Source organism: Bos javanicus, chromosome 21 (genome assembly GCF_032452875.1).
Source record: "Bos javanicus breed banteng chromosome 21, ARS-OSU_banteng_1.0, whole genome shotgun sequence".
Taxonomy (NCBI): Eukaryota; Metazoa; Chordata; class Mammalia; order Artiodactyla; family Bovidae; genus Bos; species Bos javanicus.
The window spans coordinates 53,614,602-53,631,100 of NC_083888.1; positions in this window are offsets into that span (position 1 = coordinate 53,614,602).

Below are 16,499 nucleotides of genomic sequence, written 5' to 3' on the forward strand. Positions count from 1 at the left end.
CAGTATTCTTGCCTGAAAAATCTCATGGACAGAGGAGCCTGGTGGGCTACAGTCCAAAGGGTCACAAAGAGTTGAATACAACTGAGCAACTAAATACATGGATAAGTAGCACAGAGCTGGCAAAACTGGGAAAAGAGAAGGAAGGAACTGTAAGAACACTGAACACTTTGTTCTGAAACTGTTTCAAGTGGATAAATTAGAAAAATACAAATTTTAATTTTCTGAATAAAGAACTAAAATATAACAATATTGAAAGGATGCCGCTGTGAGCTGTGTGTTATGCTGGGATTTACGCCGGGAATTGTGACCTCCACAGGAGAGGATTTTGATCCAGGATCAGAGACGAGGCTTGACTACTTGGAGCTTTTTGTGTAGCAAAGTTTATATTAAAGTATAATAGAAACAGGGAAAGCTTCTGACATGGACATCAGAAGGGGACAGAAAGAGTACTCCTTTGCTAGTTTATAGCAAGATGTTTTATGTCTGTTAGAAAGCTATTAATCAGATAAGAGAGACAGCTCAAGGTTGAAGAAGATTCACCAAGACCCTTCTCCCACAATATGCATTTTTGAGATAGGATGGCACAAAGTGTGTCATCCCCCAGCCATAAAGCAACTGACAGGAATACAGGTTTGTTGAGCTATTATCAGCTCAAGGTTTAAGAAAAGAAAAGTTAGTCTTAGGCTGAACCATTTTGAAGAAAAGCAAATTCCAAAGCAAATATATAGTTTCATTAACATAAGAAAACCTCATTGGTTAGCTCAAGGCAGAATCTGGCGTTGTCAATGCAGAATTAAAGGAGGCTTTGTATAGAGAAAGAAAAAAAAAAAAACATTTGCCACTTGCAATTTATTTCTTCCTGCTGCTTGGGGACCTCTGGCCTTCCTGCCTGTTACCCTCTCAACATGACTAATAAAAATGGGAGAAATAGTGAGGAGAAAATGTTGGCAGAGTAACTGAGTTCCATTCTTTGTCAATAGTAGAAAGTATCAATACTGCTTAATTTGATAATCAAGAAATAAAGTGTGAGTATATCATTTACCAGACCACCTGACCTGCCTCTCGAGAAATCCATATGCAGGTCAGGAAGCAAGAGTTAGAACTGGACATGGAACAACAGACTGGTTCCAAATCAGGAAAGGAGTATGTCAAGGCTGTATATTGTCGCCATGCTTATTTAACTTAAATACAGAGTACATCATGAGAAACACTGGGCTGGAAGAAGCACAAGCTGGAATCAAGATTGCCAGGAGAAATATCAATGACCTCAAATATGCACGTGACACCACCCTTATGGCAGAAAGTGAAGAGGAACTAAAGAGTCTCTTGATGAAAGTGAAAGAGGAGAGTGAAAAAGTTGGCTTAAAACTCAACATTCAGAAAACTAAGATCATGGCATCTGGTCCCATCACTTCATGGCAAATAGATAGGGAAACAATGGAAACAGTGACAGACTTAATTTTGCGGGGGGTGGGGGGGCTCCAAAATCACTGCAGATGGTGACTTCAGCCATGAAATTAAGACACTTGCTCCTTGGAAGAAACCTTGACCAACCTAGACAGCATATTAAAAAGCAGAGACATTACTTTGCCAACAAAGGTCCATCTAGTCAAAGCTGTGGTTTTTCCAGTAGTCATGTATGGACATGAGAGTTGGACTATAAAGAAAGCTGAGTGCTGAAGAACTGATGCTTTTGAACTGTGGTGTTGGAGAAGACTCTTGAGAGTCCCTTGAACTGCAAGGATATCTAATCAGTCATCCTAAAGGAAATCAGTCCTGAATATTCATTGGAAGGACTGATGCTGAAGCTGAAACTCCAATACTTTGGCCACCTGATGTGAAGAACAGACTCATTGGAAAAGACCCTGATGCTGGGGAAGATTGAAGGCGGGAGGAGAAGGGGAAGACAGAGGATGAGATGGTTGGATGGCATCACCGACTGAATGGACATGAGTTTGAGTAAACCCTGGGAGTTGGTGATGGACAGGGAGGCCTGGCGTCTGCATTCCATGGAGTTGCAAAGAGTCGGACACAACTGAGCGACTGAACTGAACTGAACTGAACTGATAGCATTTACAGTTAGACTGCCAGAGAGAGAACTTGAAGAATGCCAAAAACTGGTACTTATGAGGTAGGAAAAGGAAGTGAGAGAAAGTAAAGATACTAAAGATACTTTAACTTCTAAAGTTATGCCATTTTGTAAAGTTTAGAATTTTACTTCCATACTCATGTATGACTTTTCAAATTAACCAGCTAAAGAAAACATTAATTGGAGGCATAGGATTTTATGATTATATTTAAACAGAATGAGTGTATTTGTTTTAAATGAATCAATAATATTGTTCTGAACTTTATACAGTGTATCATATAAGTTATCATAATGCAACTTGAGTTTAGGCCCAATTAAAAAGAAATCCTAAGATCTAAATGCTTTCTCTATTCAGAAATTAAAATTCTGTACACCCATGAGTTTTTCCTCTTTGCCTTGGCTACTTGGAAATATAGAGCCAAGATCAGTGCCCCAACTTTAACAATCATCTCCTCTTGGATGTCTGTTCACCTCATTCCCTCTGCTATAGTTAGATGATATCTTTTCATTCTATCCCTAATTGCCTTTTTTTGCATTATGCCTAATCTCATAAGCCACTTCAAATCTGTTCAGAAATAGGCAGGATATAAATTCTAAGCAAAGATAAAACAAAAAGTTATAAAACTTGAGAAACTTTTAAGAACTCCTCTGGTGACCTAAATGTAGCTTTTCTAGTTAAATTTTTGTAAAATAAAGAAATTTTATATAAAAACCACAAAATGTAAAACTGTCCTAAAAAAATAAAGCCTATTAAAAGAACTCACAAAATGAAGAATGGCAATAGAGCTCACATATAATCATAAACTCATTAATAGAAGATTGTAACTAAATAAAAAGCAATATAATGCTTTCAAATACTTTTTCAGTGTCATAGAAGTCTACATATAGACTCTTAAAATATAAACTATGTTAAGATTTGTTCATCCTACTATTATATATAATATACATTACATATATATATAAAACATATGTATATGGGTATCCTCATTTTCAAGGACAATATTTTTATAATCAAGTTAAATAAGCTTTGGGTTTATTTCTTTGGCATGCACACCTTTAATAGCCTGAAAACCTAAATAAGTTATTTTATTATTTTTCCTTAAGATCAGAAATATGCTGTAATTATTTTGTGAATCATTTTGTCTTTAATTACTTTGTGCTGTTTCATATATAAAAATCAGAGCAAGGAGAAGGCTGGATTTTGGCTTCTGTCTTTAGGTTTTGAGAGCTTTTAACTCACAATTTTTTAATTAATTAACTGAAATGTTAGCTAATGATCCACATGACTGGGAGAAAAAGTTCCGTCCAAATGCAACTGCTACTCTATAAATGTATACATTACTATTGCCATTTTTCTCAGAAGACATGATTTGATTCTCAGTCATGACTGAAGCAACTTAGCAGCAGCAGCAGCAACACTGTTATGCCTAAAAATAGATTAGCTGAGCTTAAGAAAAAATGCATCATTATTCAATACTTCTTTTTCACTAGAACAATTCTAGCAAACTCAGACAGCACTTCCTCTGTAGGAATTCAAAACTTTGACTTGCGTTTAAACTCAAAAACTAAATTACCCTATATTTCCTCTGATTAGTCTCACAAAAGTTGTATAAAAATCAACCAGATCATGCAATAATATGATTTCATCACTTATCAAAGTAATAAAATCATCAGAACTAAATCAACAAAATCTAAGTTCTTTTTTTTTTCCGATAATGCAGATTGATACTGTTCTAAGCAATAGTTGTAGAGAATAATGTAATCAAGGACATTCACAAATGTACATTATTCACATTATATTCAAATATAAAACTTAGTTCTTAGAAAATTCAGAAAAGAATGTATAAATAAACAAAGTATACTTTCACATCCTACTGTTTAACCTATCAAAATTATATAATCCATCTAGAAAAACATCCTATGAATAACTATATTTTACTTAACAAAATGATTGACAATGTCTTTGAGTCTTTCTCTGATGTTTAATGGGCTTCCCTGGTGGCTCAGTCATAAAGAATCCTCCTGCAATGCAGGAGAAACAGGTTCAATCCCTAGGTCAGGAAGATCCTTTGAAGAAAGAAATGGCAACCCACTCCAGTGTTCTTGCTTGGAGAATCCCATGGACAGCAAGCCTGGCAGGTTATAGTCCATAGGGTCCGAAAGAGCAGGACATGACTGAAGTGACTTAGCGCACAATGCACATAAGCACTGACCTTTAACAAATCAGTCATCAATTGCTATAAAAGTTCCGAGGTAGAAAACTCAATATTTCAAATGTCAATTCCTCCCTGGTATTCTCTCTAGCCTCTCCTCCTAGCTGGGGCAAGCCCCCACCTTCTATCTTTTCTATCTTAAACCCAATCCAATATCTTGAACCAATTCTATTTGTAAGCAGAATAAGTTCTATCCTAATATTCTAAAATTTAGTAAAAGAGTATTTGGATTATTAGTCTCTCAATTCAGAATTTTTTAGGCTTTCCTCCATATTGTATTTTAGTCCTTATTGTCCTACAAAGTTTCCTGTGTTTCTACCCATTTGTTCCTTTATTTTGACTAAGATGCTATAGGTTTGATTTGGATTCCAGACATAGATACTTGTTCTCCACCATACATCCAGTCTAGGCTCCTGTGCCCAGCTTCCCCAAAGATGGAAAGATTAGACAATAAGTGAAACAGACCAATTACAGATTTTGGTCCATTCTTGACTGACTCCCAAAGATATCCATTCCAATCTTCTTTGAGTGGGAAGGATTGGATAATTGAAGACGACTAATCAGGAATTTCTGACCATTCTTTTTAGACTCCCCAAAATTTATGATCTTGAATGTAAGCAAGTCACATGGCTGGTAAGCAAAGTTCAAGCACATTTCAACATATTTATATTATTCTCTCCCTGTCATCACATGCAAAGCATGTCTGATAGCTGCTATAGTTCTTGTGGCAGATCATATTTTTTATGATGGTTACAACAGTAGCTCCCATCTTACTTGCACTTGTGAAATACAACTTTAGTACACACCCATTATGATGTGGAATCAATTTCTCCACCTCCTTGAATCTGATCAGGCCCTAAACTATTTTAACCACTAGAATACAGTGGAAGTGATAAGATGTTAGTGTTAGCATAGTCTTTAATTGGCTTAGAAGAACCCACTTTGCACACCTTGAAAGGCATGCCCTACATTAGAAATTTGATCACCTTGCACCATTAAGCAACAAGAAGCCCAAGGCATATGGAGAGTCTGGAAGATGAGACACAGGGTGGAAAGAGAGTCCTGGGGAGCTCAAATGCACTAGATACACGCAAGAACAAAGCCATCAATCCAGTGGAACTTTCGGATTACTCGGGGCCCAGCTGCTAGCTGAATGCAATCCCAGTCAACCACAGAATCATGGGAAATAGTAAAAAAAAAAAAAAAAAAATTGTCACTATTTGGGTGAGTTGGTGAGGGGAGGGGGGAGGGGAGGGAAGGGTGATTGTTACATAGATAACCAGAACTGTGGTATTCATGAATTCAAGGTTTTATTGGGTTGGCCAAAAAATTCGTCAGGGTTTTTGATCTGATCTGATTATGGAAAAACCCAAACTAACTCTTTGGCCAAGCCAATACAAAGTCTTCTTCATTGCCAGCATCTACATGGCTCCATGATATACATACAATTTAAAAGATTTAAAATAACAACCTCCTAAGCAATGCTCTAAATATAATGCCATTAAGCAATATATAAATGAATAGTCATCAAAAGATTATTTAGGAAAATAACAGAACAATACATCTCAGTAGCTTTCAACCTTTCTCAGCTAAAAGACACCTGAGGGATACAAGACACCACCAACAGCATTTGATTCACTACTGTAATAAGGTCTACATGTGAGGGGGAAAGCATATGAAAGGACATGAGGAAACAGCAAAAAGACTTTTAGCTGAAAAGACCTCCAGACCATTTGATACCAACTCCACCTATCAGTTGATCATCACTGAAATATTTAATAAAAACTAAAGCATATGCTTTAAAACTAAGGGCTTCCCATGTGGCTCAGCTGGTAAAGAATCTGCCCAGAGCTGGGTTCAATCCCTGGGTTAGGAAGATCTCCTGGAGAAGGGAAAGGCTACCCACTCCAGCATTCTGGCCTGGAGAATTCCATGGACTGTATAGTCTAAGAGTCGGACATGACTGAGCGACTTTCACATCAGGTCACTTCCCTGATAGCTCAGTTGGTAAAGAAAGTGAAGTGAAAGTGAAGTTGTTCAGTCGTGCCCGACTATTTGCGATCCCATGGACTGTAGGCTCCTCTGTCCATGGTATTGTCCAGGCAAGAGTACTGGAGTGGCTTGCCATTTCCTCCTCCAGAGGATCCTCCCGATCCAGGGATCAAACCCGGGTCTCTGGCATTGTAGGCAGATGCTTTTACGCTTTTAGTAAAGAATCCACCGACAATGCATGAGAGCCTGGTTCAAATCCTGGGTCAGGAAGATCCACTGGAGAAAGGATAGGCTACCTACTCCAGTATTCTCGGGCTTCCCTTGGGGCTCAGCTGGTGAAGAATCTGCCTACAATGCAGGAGACATAGGTTCGATCCCTGGATCAGGAAGATCCCCTGGAGAAGGGAAAGGCTACCCATGCCAGTATTCTGGCCGGGAGAATTCCATGGACTCTACAGTCCATGGGGTAGCAAAGACATTTTCAAAGCCTATTCACATGTTTCCTTACCCATGGTGAATGATATTTAGTAAGTTTAATAAAGAAGGTATCAGCGATATTTATTTACATAATTTCTTAATAAGATGGCAGTCATTTTTAAATCAAACTATTTTGAGACTTTTTCTAGCTCCACATATCATTACATGTAACTTATTAAACCGTGATGTTAATAATCCCAGTTCTACTACTTGCCAGCTGTGTCATCTTGGATAAATTACTTAATCTTTATGTGCCTCAATTCTCTCATCTGAAAAAAATGGTGATAACAATGGTATCCACCCCTTAAAGTGGCAAAGAAGACCGAGTGAGTAAATAAAACACTATCACCATTGCTGGAAGTAATGGGCACCATACAGGTATTAGCATTGTTGTAGCATTATTATTTTTCAACTCATTCATTGTATTAGGAGTGATTACAGAATGGCTATAAAAAATCCTGCTATCAAATGGATTTCACTAGACAAATAACCTAAATTCTCCTTAGAGATTAGATAAATGGGAAGTATTTGTTAAATAGGATTCTAACTAGTGATCATTCTTATCACTACTTTAATCACTTTTATCAAAGGCAAGCAGGACTGTTTAATTAAAACTCATTGTGTAACTTTTAAGGGTGGTACCTAACCCAGAAATGTCAAATGGAGCTGACCAAATGAAGGAGCACACTGCTTCATTCAAAATGAACACCATGATCCCAACTCAGTTGATAGGAGTTTCAGCTAGACTTCTCAGTTTCTTTTAAAAGGGAGTAAAACTATCCACTGAAATGCACTTTGCCTGGTCAAACATTTGATGCAGTAAAAATCAGTCATAAAATCTAAAGGCAATTAAGACTCAGATCCCATGCCTGTCATTCTAAAAAGCAAGCATCAAAGACAGTTGTGCTAGAATTCGGCCATTTGTTTTTAGGAGAACATGATCGGAATGCTTCCTGTCCCAGGGCTTCTTGCTGCTAGCTCCTGAAGCTGAGAAGCTCAATATTTACCAAAAGAAAACACTACTATTAAGAACAGATTTCCTAGTTCTTTACCCAACATCTATTCTGCCCTCCTGTCAAATTAACTGAATCCGTTTTAAAAACTCCAAATATGTATTATAAACATTTTAATTTAATGTATACCTGTGGTGGATTCATTTCGATATTTGGCAAAACCAATACAATATTGTAAAGTTTAAAAATAAAATAAAATTATGTAAGGGTAATTGTGTAAGGGTAGTCTTAATTTCCTGTCTTTTGATGTGATGCCAAAATCCTTTCTTTGAAAGACTCCAATGATTGCAATCTTATTTTTCTTGCATAAATCATATTCATAATTTATCTTCTAAAATTTCTAGTTTCAGCTTCTTTAAAGAATTAAAAAGGGACATTTAGGAGGCAATGAATGTACATCTTCAAGCAGTTTGGCAACATTTTTAATGTTTTTACATTGTTTCCCTTCATCTAAATTGGCAATATTTTTTAAAATAAAATTTTCATCCATGGTATATTCCCAAGGACTGAACTTGTTTTCATAGAAACAACAACTTTGCTTTCTCCCCACCAGACTCTTCTGTCCATGGGATTTTGCAGGCAAGAATACTGGAGTGGGTTGCCATTTGATACTCCAGGGGATCTTCTCAACCTAAGGATCAAACCTATATCTCATGTCCCCTGCCTTGGCAGGCAGGTTCTTTACCACTGTGCCACCCAGGAAGTCCTAGCAATGATTAAGCAGAAGTTGAATATGAGAGATTTACTATAGAAGACATCCTATAAAGGGCATTACTTGTCTTGAAATGGGCTTCCCAGGTGGCTCAGTGGGTAAAGAACCTACCTCCAATGCAGGAGATGCAGGAGATTTGGGTTTGATCCCTGGGTCAGGAAGATACCCTGAAGTAGAAGAAATGGCAACCCACTCTAGTATTCCTGCCTGGAGAATCCCATGGACAGAGGAGCCTGGCAGGCTACAGTCTGTAGGGTCGCAAAGAGTCAGACATGACTGAAGTACTGAGCATACATGCGTGCATGTTCTTAAAGAAACGAGGCCGACTTTTAGTGAGCCCAGGTAAGTAATGCAACACATCATTATTTCTTAAGAAACTGACTTCCATATTTAGCTAAAATCATATCAGAATTCATTATATGGCTTTCTCTTTGTAAATCTAAATGAGTTGCAAAATTTAACAGACTTTCTACAGTTGCGATAAAATTAAATCTTAGTTCATTTTAGAAAGTCAACCTGAAATTGCCTAAAGCGTAAATGAAGAAATTTTTCAATGAAAAATATGTTTCTAGCTTACAGTACAGCAGTTGTTTCAATCAAGTAAAAAGAAGCTACCAAACATTCTTTTGAAAAGCTGATTTATCTTAGAATTGAATTAATGACTTAGAACTTTGGTGCTGCCTTCCCAATAGAAACCAGCACATTTTATCCTGAGCTTGCTTCTAATCCTTCATTCACAGCTTAGATTGTCCCTCAGCTCCTGGGATTTTGTTTAAAGATCTCCTGCCCCTTGACAGGAAAAACACACCCTATCACCCTTTATTTGTTTCCTTTTTTTCTCTATAACACTGATCACTTAGCATTACTTTTTATATGTATGCTGTCTCTTTTGATAGAATATAAAGCACACAAGAAATTTCTCTCATGTTTTCACAGCTATATGCCCAAGGTTTATAAAGTGCATGACCCATTGCAAGTTCTCGACAAATGTTTGTGGAATGATGGATGAAAAATGCATAGACATTACAGTGATATTGCTATGCAACTACTTCACAATCAATGTACTAGGAGAAGAAGGTGGGAAACAGGATATAAGCAAAACCACCAGTCAAAAATGAAATAAAACTCTTCAAAACATATTACAAAATTATTTAAATGTAAAATTGGGTTAAAATTACATCCAATATTTTAGATACATACTCAAGGAACATAATCTGTAAGTATAAAATGATATAAACTATACAGCACTGCTAAATGTCACATAAATTGCTTGCAAACTACAGTCAAATGTCACTATGTTTGTAATTAATGTTTACAATTTGTTATGTAAATCCTTCTTTAATTCAAATAATAGCATAGGACTTGATTTTGGAAAGAAACTCAGTCTCTGCCCCTGACTGGCTCTATCTGCCCTTTGACCTCTAATCTCCCATCTTCAGCACGCTGGAATTCACTCCCATACATATAGCTTTATTGCCCATGATATAAATAATTATCTTTTAAATTCAGAAAAAGAAAAAAAGTTATTTAAATGAGTGATTATTTAAATAAGTGCTTGGTTTCAGTTTAACTTTAGGTTCCTACTTTTTTTTCTTGGTTTATATTATTAGCATTGTGCTCAGTAGTATTTATTAGAAATACACAGTACATTTCAACAGTAGATACTTAATGACAACCACTCTCCTACTGACTGCCTGAAAGTTCCAAGATTCATTTAAATGAGAAAAATGTGATACTATTAATATTAAAGACTGCACAAAACTATTCAAAAATAAATAGATTCTCTTCAATGAACTATGGGAGAACACACATTTGATTAAAGGCAACCAATCAACTGGCTGCAGTGAGATTGAAATTTATCACTACCCACCTCTCTGTCCATCTTGACTTGGGACTTTATCACACTAAGTAAAGTTAGCCATTCAAATATCATATGATATTGTTTATATGTGGAATCTAAAACAAAAATTATATGAATGAGCTTAGCAATGGCACCGCACTCCAGTACTCTTGCCTGGAAAATCCCATGGACGGAGGAGCCTGGTAGGCTGCAGTTCATGGGGTCGCTAAGAGTCGCATACGACTAAGTGACTTCACTTTCACTTTCATGCATTGGAGAAGGAAATGGCAACCCACTCCAGTGTTCTTGCCTGGAGAGTCCCGGGGACGGCAGAGCCTGGTGGGCTGCCGTCTATGGGGTCGCACAGAGTCGGACACAACTGAAGTGACTTAGCAGCAGGAGCAGCAAAACAGAAAAAGACCCCAGACACATAAAACAAACTTATAGCTACCAAAGGGAAAAGGGGGGCAGGGATGAATTAGGATGTTGTGATTAATAGATACACACTATTATGTATAAAATAGATAACCAACAAGGACCTACAGTACAGCATTGGGAAAAATGCATCCAATGTTTTATAATAAACTGTAAGGAGAAAGAATCCGAAAAAGAAAATATACATATATTCATGACTGAATCACTTGACACCTGAAACATACAGTATTGAAAATCAACTGTAACTCAATAAAAAAATAAATTAAAAAAATTTTTTAAATATATTGGCTGATCCCTGCATTTTAAACCATTCCATAGGAGGTTTAAAGGGTTCTAGTTGTTCATGGATCCCACTTCAAAAGACACTGTGATAAAATAATACTGAATAGTAATTAACTACATTAGCACTAGAGAATATCTAAGGCTATGAATATTAAAATCTCACCCACAGGTTCCTTTATAAACCAGGTCAAAACTCTTTAAAACACAGTAAGGAATGAGCTCACATTTTCTATGCTGAAATAAGGAGTAAAATGTGGGAGAGTTTATAGCTATTTATTTCCTTCTGAGCATCATCATGATTGATGTTAGTATATTAACCCAGGTAAGCAAGTTTTAAGGCAAGAAAAAAAAATAATGGTTTTGCTATTGGCTATTGTACTCAACCACAACAGAAAAGAGAAGGAAAAATTATTAGTATTGAAGAGTGCTGAGGAGAAAACATATTTACCCATCTATAAAGCAAGTTCTTATTTTAAAAAAGCACTATTGATCAGACTGTGCTAACTTTGCCTTTTAGCAACTTATTTAAAGGAAAATATTTCAGTTATTGTGATCTAAAGTAATGTTTACCACTGTAGTCTACATTTAACATACTGTAGTTAATTCAAAAAGTTATTCTATTTTGTCATGTTGAGATATTATTTCTTTTTTTCTTTTAATTTTGAACTGGTCAGTTCTAAAAGCTTCTCATTTAAGCTTTCCAGAACAGACCACTATTTTTTGAGAGCCTATTAAATAAATAAGCAGAATAAAATAATAAGCTCAAATGGAGATGAGGGAATAAACACTACAGGAGGCTAGACTGATACCACTCATGAAATAAACTATAAATTTCAATTTCTCAGCCCACTAAAAAAATTGATATGATGCCTATTTTACTGGTCTATAAGAGTCTAAAATACTCTAGAGGAAATCAAATCCATATGTTATTGCAAAAGTAAAAGAAAGCAAAGCAAAAAGCATTAGTATTGATAAAAGAATTGCCAAGGATGATAGCACAATCTCTTGTTTCCATTCATGGAAAGAGGAAAGGTTTATGATTCATTTTAATTTTACTTTGTTTGAGATCAGTATTATCTTATTTGTTTGGAAATTATTTGGATTCTATGGATGGGTTTTCTATCAAGATTTCCCTTGATAGAAAGTGATGTCATCATTTTAGAAAGGTCCCAATGAGGAAATCACAACTAGCTCTTTGCTTCCAGGTACCATTAATTTTTTAAATTTCCTTAAAAGGCAGTCTCAAAAGTTTCCAGATATAGACATTTCATCTTAGCAACACACTCCCTCACAATCAGTACTACTACACAGGAGAAGAAGGCAGACTTTATAATCAGAGATCTGAGCAACTGGAAGAAAAAAATACTCAAATAGGAGAGAGAAGTTAAAGGTCATAGGTAGTAAGGATGTAAAGTGAAGAAATGGAAGAAAAGAAAGAGAAGGGGCACATGGAAAAAGACATGTATTGTTACAAAAGCTAATAGAATTTAATTTTTATTTTTATTTTATATCTGTTTCCTGAAAGTTTTAATAGGATAGTGATATTTGTATTATCAAATGCTTAAATTTTCAAGGAAAAAATAAACTATTGAAATCATGACTGACATTTCAAACAAGATTAGACTTTTATTTCATCCATATCTAAATTTTTTTTCCCAAAATCATTGTTAAGGTGCACATTTGTAAAACACTTACTTTGTTTTGAAACCCAACTGCACATGGTAAAGAAGCAGCTTACCATGTGATGTTCTTACAGAAGGGAAAGCCAAACCTTTATGCCTTATTAAAGTGACTTTCTTAGCAAGATTAATTGCTACAGGTAACTTTTTATTCTCACACATTAAACATTATTCACAAATCCAGGAATATAGGAATCATACAGAAAATTTTTACTATATTCTGAAAATAATCTCCTATAGAAATATGACAGGGAAACTGAATTCTACAAGGATGACTAATTCTACAGCATATTTTACCCACATTGGGTACATTTTCACTTTTCCAGTAGAAAGAGGATGAAAGATCATTTTGCTTAAAATATCACCTGTAGTCATTCAATCTTGCAAAACCCTTTCCTGGGTGAGACATGTTTATTCAGCTTTTCAGTGTAGTGGATTGAGTTAGGATTAGGAGTTCTACACAAACTTCAGTGACACTGAAAAGCATGTTTCCTTATCCTAGTAGTAAGTAATCACGCCATGACATATAGTGGTGGTGTTTGTATGACCTGGAATCTAATTTCTAAAATTGATGAAGCCCTCATTTTATATCCAGTGTGCTTACTGCATAATAACAGCTTGTCCTCACCCTTCAGTAAGTCTGATCCCGTTCATTTCAGTTGTACATGTCTGCCCTCAGGGCTCAGGAGAGGCAGACTTGACACAGATTGTGTGTGTAACAGCAGGCATGTGCTCAAAGGTCATCTATCAAAGAATACATGCCTTTATAAAAAGATGACTAGAAACCTAGGAGAAAATAATTTTCCCTTGTTTCCTGTACACACAGTAGGGCAGCAGACACTGCGCACAAACCCTTCTGCCTTTCACTCTGTTGCAGTGAATCAAATAAATTTGAGGAGCTGGCAAGTGCTTTCAGTGCCAATCAACAACGGAGAAAGAAGCGTTGCTATTGACAACTGGAAGCTTCAAGGTCCTGAGTTACAGAAGCTGTCTTTTAAAGGGTTCCAGCTGTTATATTCCTCACATCAGTGAAGCATACTACTCTGTTCCATATTGTTTGACAAAGCTGTGGGTAATTGCCTTCTCATCTTCACAATGTTTTCACGAGAATCATTTATGAAGTGGCAATGTTTAGTGGGAAATGATAGCTAAACTTTCGAACTATGAGGAAAAAAAGAGTATATCTGGTACATAATTTCTGGTTTCCAGAATTGGGATAATCACCAAACATATAATTCACACATAATTTTACTGCCTTATGCAGTAAACAACCTCAGTTACCATACTTGCCAACCCTAGAGACACACTTAGGTCATTATTATTATTATTATTTAACAATAGGAGGCACTTTGAAACATCTATTATCACAGTATCATAAAAGAAACAATGCATGAACATCTCAAAATAGGAAGCACACAATCTCAGAACTTAACACAGACTGTTAAATGAAATAACTTTAAGTTAGCTTCATGAAAAGCTCCCTGCATTTTCCTCACATCACATTCTGCTTATATCAAAGGCTAAGGAAAGAAAATGAGTATCCTCTTCCACAGACCTGAGTTTGAAAAAGAATGCTTTGTTACTTTAGAAAAGCAAAAGGTCCTCTAACATTTAGTGGAAACTAATGTTTATAATTTCTGTAACATGCAGTTATGTCCCCGAAAGAGTGACTTACCTGCCGCTGCCAAAATCAGTGACGGATCTTGACACAAGCTGTGAAAGAGGCATTTGTGTGACTAACGACCCGGCACATACATTCAATCCGTGGCTGAGTGCCAATATTTTGTCTGGGTGCTTAGCTTCAGACTCCGATGTTTCTATCAAACAATTGCTGAATGGAACTCTGAAAGCAACATAACTCCCATGGATTTTATCTTCTTAACATCTCGAGACACCATCTTCTCCTCACCTACCCCTTTGCCAAATACTTCCAATTCTCCAGAAGGTCTCTCTCCTCATAAAGAACCAGAAGAAACAAAAAGTGGGTCATCGGAGGCAGAATGTTTGAGTGCCAGACAGACGGCGACACATCAGTGAGATATAATAATATGACCTGGGTTTCTATGAGGTGTTATCTATGCATGAATATACCTGTGGACCAATGCATTGCTCTCTACAAGTGGATACCTCTTCTACATCCGGGAACTACTGACTTCCATACTCCACCAATCAGTTCTTTGAAGATTCCTTGCCCTTCCCCATCTTAAAAAGAACGAAGAGTACATTCTATAACATCAAATAGATTGAAGCCAGACATGAAATTAGGCCTCAAAATATATGTTTGGAATTTCCTGTATGCTTTCCAGAAGAGTCACAACCTACTTCCCTGGTGGCTCAGACGGTAAAGCGTTTGCCTATAATGCGAGAGGCCTGGGTTCAATCCCTGGGTCAGGAAGATCTCCTGGAGAAGGAAATGACAGCTCACTCCAGTATTCTTGCCTGGAAAATCCAGGCAAGAACAGAGAAGCCTGGTAGGCTACAGTCCATGGGGTCGCAAAGAGTCGGTCACGACTGAGCGACTTCACTTACTTTTCACTTTCCAGAAGAGTCACAACCTTAGCTTTATACTTGCTAACAATTCAAGAGGCAGAATCACAATCAGTGTGTGTGTTTATATAAGTGCTGATGATTCAGAGTTTAAGTGCTCATACACAAACAAGTTGTGAAGGAAAAAACATCTATGGGCTGATACTGACATGAGAGAGAATTTTCCTGTGGACCCTCATGAAGAGAAAGCTAATTGTGTAAGGTAGGGAAGAATTATTAACATGGCCTCACAGTAAAACCATGGGTCTCAAAGATCTGTCCCTTCTGTCTTCACTCAGTTTAAGTTTATGGCAATATGCCACTCTGCAATTTAGTAAAAACCTTCCCATGAGGGCCAAAATAGTTTTCCAAAATTTATGCTTGTCTGGCTTAGATAGGGTAGATTTAAGAGTAGCTGAGTGAATGGACAGACTGCATGTCTTTCAGACAATCTTTAAAAAATACTGTTTCTCTCAGCTGAGCTTCTGATAAGTGCTGAATGGTGGTGAGTTGAAGATTATATTCCCTGACAAGTACCTGGAATGCACCTATTCTGTTTTTCTGGTTAAGTGCAAAGCCATATGTTTTAACAGCCCCTCAACACAGAGGCTGGATTGACATTTTCTTGTGAAAGTTGACGAGTCTGACAAGAACATATGCTTGAAGGGAAAGCCACTCCATCTGCCCATGGATATAAACAAGGGGATACCTACTGGGTAGGACCGAGATTCTTTTCGAAGAGTAATTACTTTTCTGCTCAGAAATAAAAGGATCATCAAAGTATCAAAGATCAATAGCACCTGATAAGAGCATAACAATTTTAGGCTATATTCATTTTAAAATTTTAATAATATATCATGTCCACAGTTGGAATGAAATTTTGTTCCACTCTGCTTCCACTACCTGACTCTAAGGCTATTTCATTTCAATCTATTTCAAAGGAAATAGAGTACTACTCAAAACCAAGAATATTTTTTGTCCATTATGCTAATGGATGGAGTATTCACTCTGATAAGGAAATTAAAGACCAGAAAAGTGGCAGACGATTTTTCTTATCTATTCTTGATTGTAATAGACTGAAAAATAGAAATAAGGTTAGATGTTATCCTTCTGGGAGAAATTCCAGCCATTCTCCTCTCCTTTCCTCCCTTGTAACTTTCTCCCACATACGTGAGGTAAGATACTCTGAAACTGCTGCCTCCATAAAAATCCTGGGAAGGCAGATTACACTGTCTCTTCTC